This window comes from Nilaparvata lugens, chromosome 1 (assembly GCF_014356525.2).
Source record: "Nilaparvata lugens isolate BPH chromosome 1, ASM1435652v1, whole genome shotgun sequence".
Classification (NCBI taxonomy): Eukaryota; Metazoa; Arthropoda; class Insecta; order Hemiptera; family Delphacidae; genus Nilaparvata; species Nilaparvata lugens.
This window is the reverse complement of record NC_052504.1, coordinates 49,014,857-49,034,672: the sequence shown is the minus strand read 5'-3', so window position 1 is coordinate 49,034,672 and position 19,816 is coordinate 49,014,857. Positions and strand designations below refer to the sequence as shown.

At 36.7% G+C, this 19,816-nt stretch overlaps 1 protein-coding gene across 2 annotated transcripts in view; it reads left to right on the top strand.

The window, feature by feature from the left end:
• Nucleotides 1-4,220, top strand: part of LOC111049377 — a 308,007-nt gene extending 303,787 nt beyond the window's left edge. Inside the window, exon 18 of one of the 2 annotated variants that reach the window (XM_039435586.1) lies at nucleotides 508-4,220. The gene's annotated coding sequence lies outside the window, so the exon portion shown is untranslated. The remainder of the gene's footprint in view (nucleotides 1-507) is intronic. The other variant, XM_039435594.1, reaches the window with a different exon arrangement.
• The last annotated feature ends 15,596 nt before the right edge of the window (nucleotides 4,221-19,816 follow it).

The window sequence follows — 19,816 nt, the reverse complement described above, 5'->3', positions numbered from 1 at the left end:
AATAGAGAATGTATATGCCACCTGAAGAATACATGGTTTGATTAATTGTAATCACAATCTTAGTTTTTCTCATTACATCGAAGAATCGAATAAGATAATTATTAAATTAATGAAATACTTGTCTGAATCTTTCAATTGAGATTGAAAAATTCTTTTCTCTGAATTTAGAGTTTTTGAGAATCTTGGAAATGGGATTTACAATGAGAACCCCAGATTTCATATTATTACACGAATAACTGCTTCCTAATTCTACCAAACAAAAAATTAATGAAAAAAAAGAAATGGGAAACTCTCCCTCTTCATCGAGTTTATCTATTATCTATTGTGAGCTTCAGATTTGAATAATATTGGAATTATTCGAAGCCACCTTTCATTTCCTTGAAGGTTAAATATATTTTTCATGAATACTGATGGTAATCAGTATACTGAGTATACTGATGGTAAATGTCCGTTCTTAAAGATGAATTCAGCAGTTTTCAATTGAATAATGTTCTGTTGTATTTTCAGGTTCCTTCAATTTATGCAGAAGTAGAAAGATATGAATAATGCTGGACTTCTGACGCTTCAAGTATATAGGCCTATCAGTAAAACTACCTCTACAATTTCCTGGGAAAGAGGGATTTGCATAGCCGAGGCGCATACTGTCTTCTTCGTTCTTCTTAATTCAAGAAAGATAGAAAAATCAAGAAAGATAACTCTGTGAACAAATGTACAACTGATAGAGGAAGTTCCGTTTTCCTACGTGTTTAGAGATGTATAATATCAGATTATTAATCCAAGTTTAATGGAAATGTATTATTCACTGTAAATAATCACGAATATGTACTCAATTATAAAATTACCAACTCAGAACTAGTCAAGAGATATTTAATTGATATGGATTGAAGAGAAATTATAATCTTGCTTTCATATTTTCTTAGAATAGTATAGTTTTAATACTAATACTTTATTGTGCTGTGCGATTTGTCGATTACATAGAATATATATTACATTGTATATTTGTCGAATGTTCAATCAGTTTAATACTACATTTTAAATCGCTTGAGTTTCTGAACACTATAATTATGATAATGGCATGATTGGCCGAAACCAGTCGTTTATTCAAAAGAGAATGAAGGATGATAGTAATTCTACAAAAAAAAAACAAATCGATTTAAACTATTAGTCAACAGCTTACCTTGATTTACTTTATTCAATATATTATTTCTATTGTTTTGGAATATTAGACTTTCTTTATTGTTTCAACTTCCATTGTACAATCAAGAATTACAGTGTACACTGTAGGCTACATCTAACATCCTCCACGCATTCCATGCATCTGGAGGACACCATCGCCATGAACAAGTTAAATGGTGCTGTTGTCTCTCAGGGCCTTTTGAATCCATGGTTCTTCTATCATGACCTACATAAACTACATGAATGGTGTCGTAGTTTTATAATCATTACTCTTACTATGAAAAGCCAAGACTGCAAGCCGGCAGCTCCAACATGAACCAATTTTCAATTGGTAAGGCTAAGCCCGTTTTTCATTTATTACATTCATTAGGCCCATATATGACTATGTGTTTTTATCATTGATGAATAAATAAGTGTTCAAACTCTTCAATCTGGATTTCACTATCATCCACTCAGTATTCTTGTGTAAATTTTCCTCATCTGTCAAGTAGGTACATAATTAATGATTAATATTTATCGTATTCTTTTATTCCACAGACACGAATTTATTCAAGTTAAATTTCAACAAATCAACTACATCATATTTAACACTCATTTGAAATGAAAAATTGCTCTATCGCTTCAACATTTTTGTCCCTCGTATGGAATCCAAATTCATTTTTTTTAGTGAGAAGGTGGTCACGTGATACATTATTTCGATACAGAGTTCTAAAAGAAATGAATGGCAAAAACCGCTCATTGATATCTCAACCCATATAAGTTTTTTGATGTAAAAGTTGTAAATTATGAACCAGCTGAAATCATGTTTCAGCGTTTGAAGGTCTGTCTGTGTGAAACACTTTTTCACAAGGAGGAGAGCAGAGTCTCGACGTCATGGATAATTATATCGATATGTGACTTTACTATAAAAGATAAGCTACTTTAAATTAACATGATTTTAAGCTCTTTAATTTTAATATCAGAAATTCATAACAGTTGCTCTGCCAACTAGGCTACTAAACCACGGAGTACATACAGTATTCTGTCTCTGTGACTAAACTATCGATTCTAATCTAAGCTATGGATATTGATATATGTATCCATGACGTCATACTTATCATGACGGCGAGACTCTGCTCTCCTCCTTGTGAAAAAGTGCTCACCGATAGCTTTCAAATAGCCTCAGCTGATAGACTATTATGAATAAATAAATGGAAAAACTTTTGTATTTTCATGCAATGAATTCTTCAGCTGACTAAACGATAAATCAAAACAATTTTTATGCACTTTCAATGTTTTTTGTTGTAATACCTGAAAAAAGATGAAGGAGTGAGTCAATTTTGTTGTCCAACGAACTTGACTTTTAAATAGGTTTGAAGAATACGTGTTCAAAATTTGAAGCTGATTTATCAATCATTTTTGAAGTTATTGTAGAACATACAAGGAGACGGAGAACGACTGCGTGGCTTTCAGTAAGTCAAAAGTGAGAACTCGTTTATGCTCGTTTAATTAATATTATAGGCTATGACGTCTACACCCCTTTTGAGTAATAAAATTATTATGAAGCCAAAGCTCGAATCGCAAGGTGCAATTCCTTAAACTTTGTCAAGTTTAGGTACATGAGTTCAAGTTTTTCTAGAGTTGAAGTTGAATGGGCAATTTTGAAAACTATAGTGAGGTCCACGTTATAATGACACGTTGTTTGATCAACTTTGGTTTTGATATCCTTGTCTATCATTCGACAAAGCCGGTGGTACTATCCATTTCTAGGTCCACAACGATGCCAATTATGTTTTTGGCAGTGTAGAAATATAATTAATTCAGAGAATCGGCATCGCTATTTTTCTATCTTTATCCACTGTCATTATAACGTAGACCTTACTATAGTAGTCAAGTCTACTTGAATTCGTTTTCATAACCTCAAAAGTAAAATAATTATATGAAGTAAAAAATCTAATTCATTTCAAAGTTTTCTTCTCCATAGATATTTTTTTGAATTATTTTTTTATTGGTAGTTGGTTTTATACATTCCACATTGACTACAACTGTTTTTATCCTATTTCCACGTTTGTAGGTTACTGCACCTTCAAGATTCAACTTGAATCCTAAAGTCAAACATGTTCAACATCTACAAAGCTTGAAGAAGGATATACATTGGTATTGTGGATTCATGTTTGTTCTTGTAAACTTGACTTCAAGTTTGCGAAATACGGTACACTATTATTTCATACAAAACTTGAATCCAAATAAACTTAGCTAATGTATACGACCCTTTAGCGCGACGCTAGAGCCAACGCGGCTGCTGGAGTGCATAACCTATAAATTCATTAGATTCGATGATTCGTAAGATATTAATCTGTAAAAGCAATAATAGAAGCCAGCACTTATAGTTCTTCTGCCGGCATAAAGTTCATACAACATAAAAATTCAATGGATCATTGAATGTAATGAATTTATAGGTCGTTTGCTCTAGCCGCAGTGGCTCTTGCCGTTGAGTCGTTGCTTTGGTATAATTATTGCAACTTGAGAATATGAGAAATCATACTATAGCTGTTAGTAGTCTATTGAGTCTGGACAAACAGTGTGAGGGAGAGAGAAAATCATGAATAGGCTAATGAAATATTAGAATCACAAACTTTTATTCAAGATTTGAGTATACCTGCAGTAATAATTCATAATTATTATTTATTTGTATAATTGATAAATTTCAACATGGACATATGAAATAATTTATTATGATTATTTCTTTGTATAATTGATAAATATGAATAGACAGAATAATTGAAAAAATATGATCTATTGATAAAAATTCTAGTAGGTACAACTGTAACACAGTTGACCTAGTATGAGTATTCTAAAATATTGAATTTTATAATCCTGATGTGTATTATAATACAAATTAGCCTATAGTTACATCTGTAAAAGCTTACTCAGATTCAACTTATCATCTTGGAATATCAACTGTGGTGCCTAATACTGTCTAGTCTTGATCATTTTGTATCTAATGTAGGGGTGGACTTTGTAAACATTTTGAACTAAGCTGTAATAAAATTGTGAATTGATAACATTTTATTCTTTTACTTGAAATTCACATTTCACCTCTGCAAACCTGTTACCTACAGACTATAAGTTTAGATCTTAACCCTCAACTGGTGATTTGCCAAACTTGAAACATATTTGGTGATGCTGGGTATGGATATGGTAGACCCCTTTTGATAATTTCAATAAAACGATAATCCATTTAGAAGAAAATAGTCTTTTGCAAGTGTAGCTATGTTTTAACAACATAGCCTACACTGATTGGAAGGCAGCGTGATAGGTACTTAAACCCATTATTGAGTAAACAAATTTGAATTTTTTTATTAATGAACAAATTTCAAATTATATAAATAGGTTTTTGTAACGAATTCTTCATGGTTTAATAGTTACATTTCTAATTTTCACAAATGGATTAATTATATAATTGAATGAATAAATAATGAGAACGAATATAATATGGGCAATATTTTGAAGAGTCATTACATTGCGAAGAGATAGCGGAAGATGAAATAAAAATCCTTGAAATTGAAATGTTAAATAAAAATAAGCTATCATTAAAGAAAGAGATAGAGGATAAGAATGCAATCATTAGTCTTCTAAAATCCGACTGTGAGAAACTCTCTCACACAATTCAGCCGGAAAATACTGATGGAATATTTGTTCGACCTAAGTACAATACCAGACTGAAAAATCGTGCTTCTAATCCCTCATTTCGAACTTAAAATAGATTCTCTGCATTGGAAGTAAGCGACTCACCACCCCTACCTGCTGGGGACGTTGACCACAGCCAAGTGCAGCCAACACGTCGTCCACAAACGACTGCTAGGACTAGGTCGTTGAACGTACATTTGTATGCTGATAGCCAGGGTAGGGACGTCTACAAGCATTTCAATGCCAAGAACCATAAGTTCCTTGGTATGGTGAAACCTGGAGCTAGATTCAAGGATGTAGTTGAGGACACCATTCAACCAAGTGCCAATGATATAGTCGTCCTCTTAGCTGGGTACAAATGATGTTGCTCATAATGAAAGAAAGGAACTCCACACCTCTCTCCGTAATAAACTACGGGAACTGCCCAACAAACGGGCTAGGAATGTGATTGTATTTTCAGTCCCTCACAGACATGATCTCCCAATCTGGTCAGCCATCAACAAAGAAATTCAGGAGGCTAATAAAGAAAACTTTAACTTATGTAAGCATTTTAGTAATGTAACTTTTATAAATATTAGTAACATAGGTAAAAGTTTTCACAGGCTAGGAAAGAAATATGTGTGTGATAAAATCATGGGTTTAGTCGATAAGATAGCTTGTGATCATGAAATAGTTTCCAAATCTATACCTTTAAAGTTTACCTTCGAATCGTAAACTGCAATGGACTCTTCCAATAATTTAAACTGCATAGCAGCGTCGAAAGCAGTCAATACCTAACCAGCGTAGAAGTACAACAGACGGATTCAACAATAAACAGGAGTGAATTAAATATTTTTTTCATAAATATTCCTCCACTCATACACGGAGGCTCATCTATATTAGTCAGTCTCTCTATCAAGTATAGTACACTGAATGTTAGTAAATTTTGTAAGGATAGGGTATTTGAAATGTCAAATGTCTAAAAAATATTATTGAATCCATATTGGCTTCCTTAACAGTGATAATAAATTTAGTTTTGCTTACTGGAAAATTTCCCGATTGCTTAAAGCTCTCATTACTCAGTCCGATTTTCAAAAAAGATGATCGCGAATTACCTGAAAACTACAGGCCAAAAGCAATTGTTACAATAATTAGCAAGATAATAGAGACTTGTATTTTCCATCAATTGTATGACTATTTCACAATCAACAAACTGTTAAATGTCAACCAATTTGGGTTCAGGCCTAACTGTTCAACCACAGTGGCGGTTGAAAAAATAGTAAATTACATCCTTGATGGTTTTGAGAAGATGATGGTTGTAGGAGGTAAAATGGTTGTACCTGAGTAAAGCGTTTGATGTTGTTTCACATGACATTCTTTGCACGAAGCTTGAACACTATGGAATCAGAAACAGTGAACTAGAATTAACAGAAAGTTACCTTAGAGATAGATACCAAATTGTTAAGCTCAATAATAATTGTAAATCCAAACCAAAAAATATTGGCTGGAGTACCTCAAGGTTCGGTCCTTGGGCCCTTTTTATTCTTAGTTTTTATCAATGATTTCAATGTAAATGTACCCAGCTTTTCTGTGCTTTATGCTGATGACACTACCATTTTGGATTCTAATGTAAATGTAGATAGTGTGCTAGACAGCCTTGCTTTGTCAATGGACCGTAGTAAAGAGTGGTACGGAGCAAATTGCCTTACACTTAATGAGGGTAAAACAGAGAATATAATTTTCACTCTTCGTAATAATTTAAATATTGAACACCAGCCGTACCTAAAGCCAGTGAAATTATTAGGAATCAAGCTGACCTGGACTAGTCATGTAGAATATTTATGTAAAAAGTTGGCCAGAGTCATGTTTCTTTCAAGGAAATTGAAATGTAACGTTAGTAAGGAAGTCTTGATTCTTACCTATTATGGTCTTTTTCACTCTCAACTTAATTATGGACTTCGACTGTGGGGTAATAGTAGTGAGATGAAAAAAATTTTCATATGGCAGAAAAAAGCTATTCGTTGCATAGTTGGCCTGAAGAGTGATGAAACTTGTAAAAATAGCTCTATTGAACTGAATATTATGACTCTTCAATCTATGTACATTTACTATAACCTAATTTATGTTAAAAAAATATAAATGATTTCAAACAACACTAACATCAGCATGCACATCTAACTAGACACAGGGATAACATAGTCACGCCATATATTAGACTATAATCAAATCATTAAAAAGCCATAGGTATCAGCAATATTTATTGTTTAACAAATTTCCGCGCACAATCAGGATCCTGCCAACAAAAAAATTTATCCCAACAATATCCTATTGGCTGAAGCAAAGTGCTTTTTACTCTACTGAAGAGTATCTTAATCTTACTGACATCAATAACTGGACTGGTAATTGATTTGTAATCTTCATTTTTGTAATATTTTTGACTGGGTCGCGTGTTGCGCCCTCACGAAGTGACAAAGCCTATTGTATAATGTTATGTACTTATTGGTCAATAAAGATTCTTATTCTTATTCTGAGTACAAAATTTGAGTCATCATTACTGTTATCAAATAAGTCAGAAATCACAGTCATTTTCCTGTAGAATATATCTAATAATATAATAGAAAACTGGAGCATTTGTTGCTATTCCTTGTCAAGGAGATAATAATAATAATAATAATAATAATAATAATAATAATAATAATAATAATAATAATAATAATAATAAGTGACAATCATGCACATCCTTTCTTCTAGTTCTGTGCATGCAACTGCAGGTTAAATTCATCGACATAATGCTGCTTTGCGAGTGTTCTATTACCATCTTAGACACTCATATGGTATTGACAAAACACCAGTGTTGCCTTATGTCCCAGGGGAAAATTTATTGGAATTACTTATTCTCCACCACCAGGCTCCACCTTCAGCTTCATCCATTACCCACAATTGTGGGATCAATGGCGTCAAAAAAATCAAAAAAACGTACATAACACATGAAAAAAAACCTGTAAAAGTTCAGATGGCAGTGCTCATGCTCTCAATAAAAATTCAAATTATCACCCATAAATTCGTTTACACTGTAATATGCCTTTGCACACAGTACCTTCTGGACAGTTCTCCTGAAGGCGGCCTCATCCAATTGCTTCACACTATTAGGCAGCTTGTTGTAGAATTTCAGGGCTGAAATCCTGCAACTGGCCTGTGATCAGTGGAGTCGTCTCCTAGGGATATCCAACAGCTCACTGCCCCTGGTGTTGTGGCGGTGGATGTCACTATGGGCAGCTAGAGTATGCTGTATCTTCTTTACATACACCAAGCACAGGAGGATGTAATGGCTGAAGACAGTCAGTACACCAAGGCGAGAAAAGATGGGCTTACAGTGGGCAAGATGGTCGCTGCCTGTTATAATTCTTAAAGCTCTCTTTTGCAGCCTCAGGACATCAGCAGCCCCTGCCGAATGACCCCACAGGAGCAATCCATAAGTGATGTGGCAATGAAAGAGAGCGTGATACATCATTAAGAGTTACCTCTCTGTCACCAGGCCCCTCATCCTGAGCAGCAGGAAGCAAATGCGGGAGAGTCGGCTGGTTACCTGCTGTAAATGACTGTTCCAGCTGAGTTTGCAATCCAAGACAAAATCCCGTAGCTTTACTGGATTCTGAGGGTCACGCAGTTCTCATGACAAGCTGCAGACGATCCTTTGGGTCTTGTCCTCATTCAGCTAGAATCGATTAGCAAGGAATCATGAAGTGGCAGATTGAAGATGCTCTGCTGACGTCTCCAAAATCCGCTCAAGCTCAGCAACCGATGTCAGAGGTGATGCATCATCCGCAAACATCAGAGAAGAACCATTGTCGTCGAGGTCGTTTATCATGACAAGGAACAGTGTAGGCCCCAGCACCCATCCCTGAGGAACACCAAAAGCCACCGGAAGGGTCTGGGAGTTTGCACCACTGAGGGAGACAAGCTGAGTCCTTCCAGAAAGGTATGAGCCCAAGATATAAAGGGCCGAGTCCCTTAGACTGTAGAAACTGAGTTTTCTAAGTAGAATGTGATGTTCCACACAGTCGAAAGCTCAGCTCAGATCACACAGAGCCAGAGCAAGAGACTCACCATCCTCGAAGGCAGCATCAATCTGCTCAGCCACATGGTCGACTGCACCCAATGTTGATCTCCCAACTCGGAAACCTAACTGCATGTTGGAGAACAGGCCATTCTCCTCGAAAAAAGCCTCCAGCTGAGGCTTTATCACTGCCTCAATCACCTTGCCAAAGACAGGAGTTATGGAGATTGGCCTGAAGCTACGAAGGTTCTCACAATCACCCTTCTTGAAGACTTGGACAGTTCTTGATGTCTTCAGAAAATCAGGAGAATTTCCTGAGGAGTAGTGGTTGAGGCTTGATTTCCTTAAAAAAACACGGGAATTAACACGTTCTATAGCCTGATGTCCTCCTTGGCATTACTTCAAAGACAATGTATGTCATTGAGTTTTCAGCACCAGTTAGGACAACATTGTCACCGAAGAGGAGGAAAACAGACAAAATATCAAGACTTATTAATAGAGCTGTCATAATTAAAATATCTATTCATATTCATACACAACTAACTTACCCCATGCAGCACATAGCACAGTTTGCTAGCTTTGTTAAATAAAACTTGTGAACAATGCAACATTTAGCAGAGACCTTATTATTATTCAATGATTCTATTAATCTAAAAGTTATAAAATAATTGTAAAACTAAAAAAAATGATGATAATATTGTCATTAGATTGAAAAGGATAATTAGAAAGAGTTAGATATGCCTAATATCATATTGTATTGTAAACTTTATTATTAGTTTTATAAATTGTATTATTTAATAAATTAAAATAAATAATTCACAGGAGTCTGTCACTTTATCATAAACTGTAGGTAGTACATACGGTAATTGATTAAAAGTTGAGGGAAATTTCTGCTAAGAAACACTAACATTTAATCAATACTAGTGATGTATAGCCTACCTGAATTTTTAGATTAATCTGTCAAAAGTCAACAACATTATTATCAATTTGGAAATTTCATGCCACTTGCTGTCTTACCTTTTTTGTCCAATTGGTTTGGTCCAATTTTACCTGTTCCTATTGGCAAGTCATTGGTTCCTCATTCTATATCTTGATGTTGAATATGAATGGGACTAGTAAATAGTGAATAAAAATCTGGTGTGGCGCACTCACACAACTTTCCTTGCCATTATGAAAATTGATCACCTGACATTAGTGTAAACGCGCATCTCAAGTCAATGATCTGAGCCAGCTGGTGACAGGTCGATAATGCTGGATACACACGAGATCTGCTATCTCTACATAGTGAATGATTTAATAGAATCAACAGTTGCCAACAGTTTGCAATTGAATAATTACATTTTCTCAAATTTCAAGCTTATTTTCAATTTTAGGTGAAAATGTTACTGGTCATTAATTGAAGAGATGTCCATGCTCAATCGTTTCCACTAGAAATTTTTCGTTTAAATTATATCTCAGACCTGACAATTGGAAATCTAAAATCAATCTTTGCATAGATGGGGCGGAGCTCCTGAAGTTTTTACAGATATGGGACTTGTGGCAGTTGATATAGCTTATCAATGACTATTTTAGGTATAAATTTGATCAAAATCGTTGGAGCCATTTTCCAGAAAATCGTGAAAAACCCTGTTTTTGACAACATTTTTGCCATTTTAGGCGCCATCTTGAATCACATTCGATCGAAATTGTTCGTGTCGGATCCTTATAGTGTAAGAACCTTAAGTTCCAAAATTTCAAGTCATTCTGTTAATTTGGAGATGAGATATCGTGTACACAGACGCACATACACTCATGCACACACACACACACATACAGACCAATACCCAAAAAACACTTTTTTGGACTCAGGGGACCTTGAAACGTATAGAAATTTAGAAATTAGGGTACCTTAATTTTTTTCGGAAAGCAATACTTTCCTTAGGTACCTATGGTAATAGGGCAAGGAAAGTAAAAAGTCCAATGCAGAGCACATTGAATTATAATTTAGTGGACTCTTGCTACTCATGAAAAAATATTACAATAACTTGAAATACATGTAGGCCTACATCAAGATGAATTATAACCATCTACAAAATAACATTGCCTACACCAATTATTTGATTATGGGACAAAGATATTATTACCCTATCAAAATTGATAGTTTAATACACTTTCCAAAAGTAAAATTCCTACAGAAAAACTTAAAGCTAAAATACTTATCTTGACTACAATACATCGAATAACTTTTATTATTTTATTTTCTGATATATAGCTCTTTCAAACACATTTATTACACAGAAGGTGGGTGCTTCACAACATTTAACACAAAATAGGCTACACTTTATTCTCACATGAGAATACAAAATTTTATTCAATTTAAATCAGTTACACTAAGACCAGTTTCAATTTCAACACTACAGGTCAGCCATTTTTCTGGAGAGAAGGAAGCCACAAGACAACCACAAGGCCAACACCCAAACAAGGAAATTCTGTCACACAGTACCAACAGTATATATGTATACAGCCCCCTACACACTTCAAGACCAGACTTCAGACGGTCTGAGTCCTAGGTCTGCTGTGTGTAGGGCTATCTTCAGACCGATGATTTTCAGACCGATTAAATGCAGATATAGTTTGCTTTTTTGATAACGATGTTTATTGATTCAGTTTTAATATTTTCATTAATAAATAAACATAGCCCATCGCATTTTTAGTATTTACTTTTTCTTTGTATTGCTTTATAGCTCTGCAAATTGTAGTTAAACTGTGTGTCTTCTGTAATCCATGTCTCAGACAGTGCAATAACATGGAATTTGATATTCACATTACCAATTTAATGCACCAATTGGTGAAAATTTAAATAATTTGTCAATAATAGAAAAATAAAACAGACTAGAATAAGATTGGTTATGCATGAAGACAGGATCATAAATGATGGGTACACCATTTAACAAATAAAATATATAATATACATGAAATATCAACAAGCAATGACAAAAAATAGAAAGATAAATATAAAAATAATATGAGGAAATATATATTGCAAAAAATATCACAGATAGCTCACAAATTATTTTACTTTGCTTATTAGCATCAAATAATATATCTCGTGCTTCTTTAATCTATATATATATAAAAGCGAAATGGCACTCACTCACTGACTGACTGACTGACTGACTGACTCACTCACTCACTCACTCGCATAACTAAAAATCTACCGGACCAAAAACGTTCAGATTTGGTAGGTATGTTCAGTTGGCCCTTTAGAGGCGCACTAAGAAATCTTTTGGCAATATTTTAACTCTAAGGGTTGTTTTTAAGAATTTAAAGTTCGTCTTTTAGCATGTATATTCTTCTTCTCCCAATCTCTTAATTATGATTGAAATTTTCATATCATATGTTACTATAGAACTATAATCTAGATAGAGTACCTCTTCGAAACAGTTGTTAACTGGCAACTAAATTAATAATTTTGTCAGGTTGGCATTAAGTTGAGTTGACTTTGTTAGGTTGGCACCAAGTTGAAGATTTAAATGCATTCATCGCGGAAAAATTGATTGGGCACTGCTACTTCAATCCTGGGAATATCATATTACTAGCCGACAGGCTCGCTTCACTCGCCATATCTGTTTAGCCAGACGTTTAGTCTGGACCCCCGACTGGATTGTCCCAACATAATATTATGATAGAAATGCTCAAATGAAAAATGCAGATCTCATTCTTGGACGATTTAGTCGGGGGTCCAGGGGGCGGAGCCCCCTGGCTAGACGGATATGGCGAGCAAAGCGAGCCTGACGGCTAGTCAGCATATATTCTGTCTATTTCTATAGCTCAGTTATCGACTTGCTGTTACTTGTGGAATAAAATTTATAAATTGTTCTGGCCAGAGAATTCGAATTGTAGCGCCAGAATGCCAGACTGTAATTCTGCCAATAGCAGGCTTGTGTTTGCGTCGGCGCAGACCGTCCTGCTTGCTTGGCATTGTGGATTTCTTTGTGAGTCGTCCGTCTTGTCTCGTCAGCCCGTTTTGCAAGACCAAAGTTGTGTTTGTCATGTAATTTTCGATCGGAAATTTCTTGTAAATTGTTTGAGTGTCATGTGTGTGAATTATGAATATAACAGCGTAAATAGTATTGAATTGAATTAATTTGAATCGGATTTGAATTTATAAAGAATCCAGTTTGAGCTTTGTTCAAAACACAGTGCATAGCCTGCAAGTTGAACGCAAAAAGGCAGCCTGGAAGCAAGAACCTTTCTCTTCCCAGATTTCATCCCACCCTGAACCTGACCAAAACACCTAATAAAGGCTTCGAAGGGCAAGTAGTCAAGATTGGAATAAATTTGGTGAGCTTCTGCTCTTTTTTATTGTTCATTAATGCAGAGTTTAACTGTACAAATAACCTGGCTCAAATTGAAGATTAAATTTTGCCCCTTGTTTGTATTTGATTATTTAAATAGTGAATTACAGTCCTCTGGTAGCTCTAGCCTGAGCTTTGTTCAGAACATTTTCTGATCCTGCTGAGCCGGGATGAATTTGAATTTGTAATTTGTTGATTAATTCACACACATTGGATTTAAGCAGTTTCGTATTTGTCCAATGTTGGCATGTTGAGAATGGTCTGATCCATGCTCAACTTAAGTTTGTTGTAGCCTTGTTCTAAGAGCAAGGTTTCTTGTCAATTTGTATTTGTCTGAAATTAAATTTATTTCAGTTAAAATTATAATTTCCTAAAACTAGGCTCATTGTGCTCTTTTTCAGGAATTTGTTTGTTTGTTGGAATTTGTATTGTCCATTTTTTATACATGTTAGTGAAGGTTAATCACCAGCATGATTTTGTTTGTTCAATTCAACAAGTTATCGTTTGTTTGTGAGTTGTTGGAAGAACATTATCTAATCATATAGTTTTGTCTTCAGCATAACTTATCTTGTGAATTGATAATCAAAGTTTAACTTTGATAACTTACTAACTCGTGATTCTTCCTTTCATCTAGTTTTGAACTCATTCTTGTTTTATTGTCTGTTGTTTGTATTGTCGGGGCTGAATTGTTTTGTGTATGAGTTCAAGATGGAGGAAAAATTACAGAAACAAATCAGGGTGCATCGCGCTAAACTGGAACAATTGTATGCCAGATTGCAAAGAATTTATGACCTGTCTAAAAATGTCTCTGATCCAAAAGTTGCTGAGCAATTTCCAATCTTGTATCCTCGGGTGTCTCAGACCATTTCGGATTATGAAAAGACAGAATTAGTGGTTAATGAGTTGGAACTTGAGTTGAATAAAGATCATGTTGTAGCATTCAACGACTCACACCTAGATCTGTTTCAGTATATTGAAGTAGTGGCTAACACTCTCAAACAGAGAGAGGCGACTGTCGCTATTGCTCAATCTTTGGCAGCTACAGCAGCTAGTTCACAGCCGGTCGTGTCCGAGTCGGTACTGCCTAAAATCGACCTTCCGAAATTTGATGGGAACCAGACTCAATGGTCGGTGTTTTATGAACTATTCAAGGCATTGGTACATGACAACAAGAATTTGAACAATCAGCAGAAGGTCCAATATCTTGTAAGTAGACTTACTGGACAAGCAGCAAATATTTGTCATCATTCGCCACCATTGGCTAACAATTATCAAATAATTTGGCAGGCACTATTGACCCGCTATAACGATCCACGGGCGCAAGTCGATGCCTATTTCAAACAAATTTTTGAATTTCGTCCAATAAAATCAGAATCAAAGGCAGGTTGTATTGCGATTTTGGATGGGTTTTGCAGTTCAATCAATGCATTGAAGAGATTGCAACTCACTGATTTGTCAGACTCGATATTCCTCTATCATGGCTTGAGATTGCTGGATCCAAGTTCTCGTAGAAATTTTGAATTGGCCGTCCGTGACAAGGCTATGCCAACTTATACCGATTATGTCAAATTCATTGAAAAGCAAATTAAGACTCTTCCTTCTGATGAGAAACAGACTGAATCGTTTAATATGAAGCACAAAAGGATAATAAATCAAAGGTGTTTGTGGTTCAATCTAATGATTCATCTAACGATGCATCTAGTAAAAATCCCAATTGTCTGAAGTGCTCAAAACCGGGTCATCAGTTAGTAGATTGTGCAAGTTTCTTGAAAATGACTCCTTGGGATCGTTATTGTTTGATTAAAGGAAAGTTTTGTTGTTTTCGTTGTCTTGATGTGGATCATTTGAGTAGAAATTGTCGTAGTAAAACTCAGTGTGCTCAATGTCGAGAATCTCATCATTCTTTATTGCACTTTTCCAGATCAAGTTCCAATGAAGGTTTTGCGTCCTCGTCGAACTCCAAGGCAGGTGGCACATCACCTATTAGTTGTTGTTCTACATCCAACAATGTAGAAAATTCGACCGTTGTGTTGTCGACCGTCACTGCACATGTTCGAGATTGTAATGATCAGCTTTGTGATGTTCGTTTCTTGGTTGACACCGGGAGTCAGTGTCATTTTGTTACAGCCAAATTGTGTCGGCGTTTGAGACTACCATTCCAGCCCATGAAAACCGTTGTTCGTGGATTCGGTGGTGGTACTAGTGAAGTTCGAGGTTGTACTTGTGTGTCGATTCAGTCGAAGTTGGATCCTACCATCAAGTTTTTGATGGATGCCACAGTGGTAGATAAAATCATCGACAAGTTGCCTTCTTGTGAAATCGACAGATCCAAACTTCATCATCTTGAAAATCTCACACTGGCTGACGACAAATTCTACCTTCCTAGTAGAATAGATGGCATCATTGGTGCGGAGTTAGTTCCTCACTTGCTACGTGAGTCCTTGTACAGGTGAATCACACGAATTGATGACTGTTAATAGTGTCTTTGGTCACATTCTGATGGGGAGAGCGCCGATTCTCACTTCAACAACGAATGTGTCGAATTGTTTTACAGCCATCTGTAGTCCATTCGTTAGTAGTCCATCGTTGATAGTTTTGTGGAACGTTTTTGGGAGTTGGAATCGTGCCCTGCACCAAGCTGTCAACTGAAACCGGAAGAGTTGGAGTGTGAGGTAAATTTTCGGAAGTCTGTACATCGTGTGAATTCTGGTCGTTTTGTTGTTGCCTTGTCATTTGCGGAGCCGCCCAGCAGCTTGGGAGATTCGTATGCTGTCGCCGAACGCAGACTGCTGACTTTGGAGAGACGACTAGAGCTTGACAGCAATACTCGTATTTCATATCATGAAATATTGATCAATTACCTACGTCAGGGTCACATGTCGTTTGTAGCAGATCAGACAGACCGAGGTGGTTACTACATACCGCATCACGCCATCGTGAAAGCAAGCAGCACTACCACGCCCATCCGAATTGTATTTGATGCTGGTTCCAGAACATCATCTGGTTTGTCATTGAACCAGGTTCTTCATGCTGGTCCCAAATTGCAGACTGACATTTTTGTTTTGTTAGTTAATTTTCGTTTGTTCCCAATTGCACTAACTGCCGACATTAAACAAATGTATCGACAGATATTAGTGGAGGATTCCTGCCATCGTTATCAGCGTGTATTGTGGAGATTTTCGCCGGAGGATCCAATCGAAATTTATCAGCTCAATTGTGTTGTTTTTGGTGTTTCAAGCTCTCCATATTTGGCGCTTCGCACCGTCCACCAGCTTGTAGAGGAGGATGGAGATCGTTTTCCAGCAGCCAAGGCGAGAATACCAGGAGACATGTTCATGGACGACTTAGTCACATCTGTCGCCACAGAGTCAGAGGCCGCGGAGCTGTATCGTCAGTCCAAGCAGCTGTTTGAGGGAGGAGGTTTCTTGCTCACAAAGTGGACTTCAAATTCACCATCAATGTTGGAGAAATTCTCGGAGGAAGAGAAATCGTTTTCGTACAAGGATTTCGAAGCAGACAACTCCTTGGCTATCTTGGGATTGAATTGGCAACCTAGTACTGATCTGTTTCAGTTTTCAGTCAAGAGTGGTGAGGTCGTCGCTACTAAGCATTCTATTCTGTCAGTGATGGCTCGTATCTATGATCCACTTGGTCTCTTGTCACCGTTTACATTATTTCTAAAGTGTCTTGTCCAGAAACTGTGGAAATTAGGAGTGGATTGGGACGAGAAGCCGCCTGAGTCTATATGCACTCTTTGGGAGAATTGTCAAAAAGAGTTGCCTCTATTGTTGAAATTTGCTGTTCCACATCACGTTGGTTTGTTTCAGGATTCTCACATCAGTTTGATTGGTTTTTGTGATGCATCATTGTCTGGTTTTGGTGCAGTTATCTATGTGAAGTCACAGAATGAGAGCGAGGAGCCAAGAGTTGTATTATTGTGTTCAAAGTCCAAGGTAGCACCATCTAAAGTTGTTTCAATACCTCGTTTGGAGTTGTGTGTGGCACTCTTGTTGGCAGAAATCATGAATTCAGTAGTCACTATTATTAGTGAACGTTGTCATGTGTCTCGTATTGTCGCACTCTCTGATTCTACAGTCACCTTGTGTTGGATTAATGCTCCATCCACGAAATGGCAAACTCTTGTTGGTAATCACGTCGCAAAAATACAGGATTCTTGTATACAGGGGTGGATGCTTGTTGCTGGAATTGAAAATCCCGCTGACTGTTTGTCTAGAGGTTTATCACCAGTTGAGCTTGTGAACTTTCTGTTGTGGCTCTCAGGTCCATCATGGATAGCAGAGGACGAATGCGATTGGCCCGTTCAAACTCAAATGGAAGAGATAGTGGATCCACCAGAGGCGAAAAAACTGTCAGTGTTGACAGTCACAAAATCTCCTGATTGTAACAGCAATGCAATATAGTTATTGATTGGTCGTTGTTCGGATTATGGTCGTCTTTTGAGAATTGTAATTCTTGTTCTCAAATTCTTATGAATCTTACCCCAATCAGAAGAATCAGATTTCGATGTTGCTGAGAGGTATCTATGTAAAGTGGTACAGAAGATACATTTTTCATGTGAATTTGTGCAATTAGAGAAGGGAGAAGATTGTTCTATGCGCCTACGTCACCTGTCTCCATTCATTGATAGATGTGTGATTCACATCGGCGGTCGTTTGTCTCATGCTGGACTTAAATTTGAGACTTGTCATCAGATGATTTTACCAAAATCCGATGCTTTCGTATCGATGTTAATCGATTATCATCACAAGAAGAATTGTCATGCTGGCCTTCGTTATTGTTTTCCTTGATCGGACAGAAATTCTGGATACTGTCTGCTCGCTCTATTATTCGTATTTGTGTCTTTAAGTGTAATTGTTGTTTCTGTGTTCGACCTAGTAATAATGCAATTATTCCGAAAATGGGTGACCTGCCTGCTTGTCAAGTGTCAAAATGCAAACCATTTGAAAATTGTGGTGTGGATTACGCTGGTCCTCTGCATATTACTATGACGAGACGTCGTAATCCTTGTGTTTTGAAAGCCTACATTTGTCTGTTTGTGTGTATGGCAACAAAGGCGGTACATATTGAGTTGGTATCGGATCTATCAACCCCCATGTTTTTAGCTGCGTTTTGTTGTTTTTTGTCACGTCGTGGACCCTGTCATGTGATGTATTCCGATTGTGGTACTAATTTTGTAGGTGCCAAGGAACAGTTGCGAAAAATATCTCAACTTTTGAACTCGTCTGAGTTTCAAACCACATTGACTAGTCAACTCACCGAACACAAAATTGATTGGAAATTTATTCCCCCTGGTTCGCCGCATTTTGGAGGTCTGTGGGAGGCAAATGTCAAATCTGTAAAGTTGCATCTGTTCCGAGTAATTGGCAATCAACTTCTCACCTATAAGGAACTGAACACTGTATTGGTGCAGATTGAAGGTGTCCTGAATTCCCGCCCACTGTGTGTACTGAGTGAGGATCTGCATGAACCGCTGGCTTTAACACCAGCACACTTTTTGACTCTAACACCGTTGAAATCGTTTCCCATGCGGGACATGGACAGTGTCCCTGTGAATCGTCTCACCAGGTATGAATTGATCAGTCAACTTATTTATTCAATCGTTCTGGAACCGTTGTAGAAGAGAGTACCTGCACGAACTTCAAAGTCATGAAAAATGGTTGAAATCACCCACTTCTATCGGTGTGGGAACGGTTGTGGTAGTTGACCAACCAAACACACCTCCATTGCAGTGGCCACTGGGTGTCATTGAACAAGTGTTTCCAGGAAGTGACTGCGAGGTTCGAGTGGCAAGTGTTTGCCTAAAAACTGGTATTTATAAAAGACCAGTAACAAAATTATATCCACTCCCAACTCAATAGTTGTTGTGATTGTTGCATTTTTTTCTTTTGTTTTGTTTATTGGTGTTGGTGTTTTGTTCTTTTTGGCATGTCTGGATTTTTTCCTTTCCTTGGTTTTTTTAATTTTTTAACTTGGCTGAAAAATAGTTTTTCAGAGGCGGGGGTATGTTCTGGCCAGAGAATTCGAATTGTAGCGCCAGAATGCCAGACTGTAATTCCGCCAATAGCAGGCTTGTGTTTGCGTCGGCGCAGACCATCCTGCTTGCTTGGCATTGAGGATTTCTTTGTGAGTCATCTGTCTTGTCTCGTCAGCCTGTTTTGCAAGACCAAAGTTGTGTTTGCCATGTAATTTTCAATCGGAAATTTCTTGTAAATTGTTTATGTGTGTGAATTATGAATATAACAGCGTAAATAGTATTTAATTGAATTAATTTGAATCGGATTTGAATTTATAAAGAATCCAGTTTGAGCTTTGTTCAAAACACAGTGCATAGCCTGCAAGTTGAACGCAAAAAGGCAGCCCGGAAGCAAGAACCTGTCTCTTCCCAGATTTCGTCCCACCCTGAACCTGACCAAAACACCTAATAAAGGCTTCGAAGGGCAAGTAGTCAAGATTGGAATAAATTTGGTGAGTTTTTGCTCTTTTTTATTGTTCATTAATGCAGAGTTTAACTGTACAAATAACCTGGCTCAAATTGAAGATTAAATTTTGCCCCTTGTTTGTATTTGATTATTTAAAT